This window comes from Mus caroli, chromosome 4 (assembly GCF_900094665.2).
Source record: "Mus caroli chromosome 4, CAROLI_EIJ_v1.1, whole genome shotgun sequence".
Classification (NCBI taxonomy): domain Eukaryota; kingdom Metazoa; phylum Chordata; class Mammalia; order Rodentia; family Muridae; genus Mus; species Mus caroli.
Window position 1 is genome coordinate 138,629,306 of NC_034573.1, and position 4,587 is coordinate 138,633,892.

Genomic DNA, 4,587 nt, shown 5'->3' on the forward strand with positions numbered 1-4,587 from the left:
TGCCTCTGCCTCCCAAGTGCTGGGATTAAAGGCATGTGCCACCACTGCCCGGTCCACCTTTGCTTTTGAGACAAGCAGGGTCTCTCTCTGCTGCACTGGCGTTTGCTTTATCACTGTTGCTGTGATAAAAGAGCTCTGGAGAGGGCTTGCTTCAGCTTGTACTTCCAGGTCACAGTCCATCACCAAGAGAAGTCAGCAAGCTCACGCAGGAACTGAAGCGGAGTCCAGGAAGTGCTGCGTCCTGGCCGGTTATCTGGCTTGTACCCAGTTAGCTTTCTTACACAACCCAGACCCACCTGCCTGGGGATGGTGCCACCCACAGTGGGCTTGGCCCTTCCCCATCAGTCATAAGTCAAGATACTCTTTCACAGCAGTGGCCACAGGCCCATCTGATCTGGGAAGTTCCTCAATTGAGGTTCCCTCTTCCAAGGTGACTCTATGGTTACATAAAAACTAACCAGCCACAGCTGGGTGCCCCAGGCTCACTGGCCTGCTAGCTTTTGGGGGGATTCGTCAACCCCTGTCTCCCACCTCACTGAAGGATTGCTGGAGTTACAGACATGCACCATAGTGTCCAGATTCTGCAAACATCTCAGGGATTCGAACTCAGGTTGTTAGGTTTGTGCAACAGACACCTTTTAGCCATTTATCTCTCCCCGTGAGTCAGAGCCGCATACGGCCCAGGCTGGCCTCGAACATGTGTCTGTGGATGATCTCAGACTCCTGGTCCTCCTGCTTCTGTCTTCCCAGTGCTGGGATTACAGGGGGGAGCTGCCATGCCCAGTTCGTGTGGTGCATATTAGGCAAGCCCTCTACCAGATGACAGCCGTCACTGAGAAGACGTTTGGGAGAATCTGAAAGGGTAAATTGGCGTTGGCTCAGGGACCTTAGAGAGAGAGCTGCCAAGATCCTCTAAGATTAGAGTTTGCCTAGAAGGAGAGTCACCTGGACCCAGGTCTCGGCTCCATCCTAAGACATATTAGTTTTTTTGTCACTGACCTTAAACTGAGGATGAACATGTCAATCAAGCCGGGGCTAGATGAGGTAACAGTCTATGGAGATGACCTCACACAGTGGGCGTGCAGCGCCTGTCACCTGGCATCATCACCTTTTATTAACATGTGTTTGTTTCTGATACAAAAAGCAGTTGGGCTGGATTGGGAAAGGCCCTGAGTACCGTGCCCAGAAAGAGATGGCTTTCCCACCCTGTGGTGGGCCTGACCCATGGTACTCAGAGCGGAGCAGGCAATGTAGGTGTCTACATATGAATTCATCTTGCAGATGCCAGGAGGTGGGGAAGGCCCTCCTGAGCGTCCTGTTCTAGAGTGAAGTCTTTCTAACCCAGGGCTTAGATGGGCCATCCCCCTTCTATGTGGGTCTCTGCCTACCTTGAGGTTGCTGGGGGCCTTCTGATGTGTGGTGCTAAGGGTTTGTGGAAATATTCTGCCTCTGTGCTGTGGTCGCAATTCTGTGGTGGAGGAGGGGTCACCGATAACACACACGGTCATTGTACTTTGGAAGATTTCAGCCTGGCTCATCACACATGGTGATAAATCCCAGGAAGAAGCAAGCAAGGTGATACCTACACATGAGCACATACACACTCATAGAGAGAGAAGGCACAGGAGGGTCGGGGGAAGGGAACAGGAAAGGGGAGGGAGAAGAAGCCTCCAGAAGCAAAGCTGCTAACCCAGGGCTTGGATGGAGACAAGCGGCTTAGACAGCATACTGAGCCAGCATGGGGGGCTTGGGAGAGGCAGAGAGTTTCTGATTTGCGGGGGAGTCACAGTGAAGGCGAAGAGAAAGGGGATTTATCTGGAAGCTTCAGGGCTGAGGTGAATCCCTGGGGCATATGGACAGATGGATTCATTTGTCATTCCAGAGAGTGAGGCCTGTAAGAATCAACCTCAACCTTTGGGACCCAAACATCTCTGGAAAGCCTCTCTGAGTACACCAGGGCCCACCTAGGCCCATAGAAGTCTCTGGAGTGGATAATAAGGTCCAAGGCTCATGCCGTATGCTAGTAGACTGGGCACCTGTGGTGATAGGCGGGTGCTAGGTTTCCCAGTTTTACTATGTTGAGATCTCGTGACCTTCAACTTCTCTAAGGCCTTGCTAGGTCTCCATCCCTCTGGGCCTCTCCTACCTCAGGGGAGTCAGCTGACTGGCTCTGGGTCCTCATCCCAGATTGGGGTGTGAAGACAGCCCTGGGGTAGATGGGTGACCCTGGGCATCATTCCATAACCTCCCTGGCATGTGCTGGCCATGCCCGTGGGCCTGTGCCATACACGGCCTGTGGGACCAGTCTCTGGGTGGAGGACTTTTCTTCGCAGCTGAGTCATTGCTCCCAGGGTGCAGCAGTGACCCAGATGGGGCAAGATCATGACATATATTTATCTCTGCCATCTTCCCAGTACCTTCCCCTTCCCTTCCTCTTCCTGCCCCATCCCCCTCCTCCTTGGGTGTGACACCTGACCTTCCTACTCAGCCCCAGATCTCTCCTGTGCTAAACAAGGTCCTCTGCCTAGGCTTTCTATCTTCTTCTCTGCTCATTGACAAGAGTCATAGCTGCCACTAATTGAAGGCTGACCAATTACCAGCCACTTTGCACATACTACATTTAATCCATTTGCCTGGCTGATTGTTACTATTATTATCCCCATTTTACAGATGCCAAAAAGAAGGCTCAGAGTTGAGTGGCTTGCCCAAGGTTAGGACTAGGAGTGGGTAAACTGGGTGGGACAGATGCCAATGGTTATTACCCCCCCATGATGCTTTGTTCCCTCCCATCCTAACTTCCTAGGGGTCCTTCCTCATGGCTCTCGGAGCTCCTTGCCCCAAGGACCTCTGCCTGCTTCCCATTAATACTCACTTGCCCCAGATCCCAGCTCATGCCATCCATTCAACCAACTAGCTCAAGTTCCCAGGACCTTGTGAAATTGGGCAGAGGACTGGTCCAGAGTCCAGGCCAGAGGAGGAGAAAAAAATCCTCCAGTGTGAACCCCTCAGCCTGCTCCAGAATAGAATAGGGACAGGGCTGGAGCTGTGCCCACTACCAGCTGCTGCCCTCCCCAGACAGGGCTGGGGACTCCTGCATGGAAGTAATGCACAGGGAAGGGGGAGGGGGAGGAGGAAGGGGGAGGGGGAGGAGGAAGGGGGAGGGGTGGTGCCGGGGCACCCAGCTGGTGAGCAGTGATCCTTCCTTATCCTGCATCAGCCCATCCTCCTGCCTCCCCAGGCTGGAGTTTCATGGCACGGCTCACTTTCACTTTGGTCTTTGATCACTTCAGGGTTGAACAGTTAGGCAAGGGAGTCCTGGGGTTGGGAGGGGCTGGGAAGACTGCATCCTGAGGTGAGACACCCCCCCCCCTCTGTCTCCTCTGCCATCAGATGAGATGCTCAGAGGACGAGGAGCCAATCTGAGCACTGCCTCTGTCCTCTTGGGACTATCCCCATGACTGTCTTCCCAATGAAAATAACTTTGCTGGATTATTTCATCATCTGTGTCGGTTGCATGAGATCTAGGCAACGCAGAGAGGCAGTGACAATCTGCGCAAAGATCTCTCCTGGTTCTGTGGACGGGAGCCCTCTGTCCCTGCCGCTGGGTCCAAGCTTTTACCTCCAGTGTGTTTTGAACGTTTCTCTCTGTCGCCACCTTAAATGCTGTGTTTGGGGGATCACGCATGACCCCTGATGCTTCCACTAGTTCCTGCTCTCGAGCTGTTTCCAGCTTTGGGGTCAGTAGCTGTCCCTTTTTGAGTCTCCTCTCCAGGTTCTTCATGCAAGAGCCATCTCAGGGCCACCTCCCCCTGCTCTGGGCTCACTGGACTGTGAGCTGCTATGGGTAGCTAGTAGAAGAAACTTGGGTGGGAAGTAAGGCATCCAGGTTTGTCCACTGCCCTGTGTGTGCCAGCCATGTGGACAGGACAAACCTCTTCACCCTGTGAAATCCCAGGTTTCCAGTGATGAAGCAGGGGTAGATTAGACACCTGCTCGGCAGGGCTGATGTGAGGAAGCCATGGTTTCAGGGAGATGAGCCTGCTCACTCTCACTCATCCTGGGCTTTGGGATGTCACTGAGAGAGGCTGAGATGAAACCCAGGCAGGAAAAGGAGGGTGTGTCTGGGTAGGATGAGGCAGGCAGCCTGAGCCATGGTGGGAGGGGCTCAGCAGGATCCCTTCACCCTCACAGCCTTGCTCCCCCACCATCTCTTCACGCTGAGAACGGAACCCAGGGCCTCAGGCATCTGAGGCCTTTGCTCCTCAGCGAGCTCACTCAGGAACTCCACTGAGCCGCTCCTCTAGTTCCAGTCTGATTTTTGTTCCACACTTTGAAAGCCACGCACTGGCTCAGTGGAAAGAACACTTGCTGGGGAAGTGTGGAGAGCTAGGTTCAAATCTTTAGAACGCTCTTAAAAAGTTAGGCATGGCCACAGACCTGTAACCCAGCATTGTGGCAGGCAGAAGAAGAGAAGGCCTGCGTGGGGGTGGAGGCTGCTGGCTTGGCTCTAGGTACTTTGAGGCACCCTGACTTGAGGGGACAAGGAAGAGAATCCTAGAAGAGGACTCCCCATATACTCTCCCAACC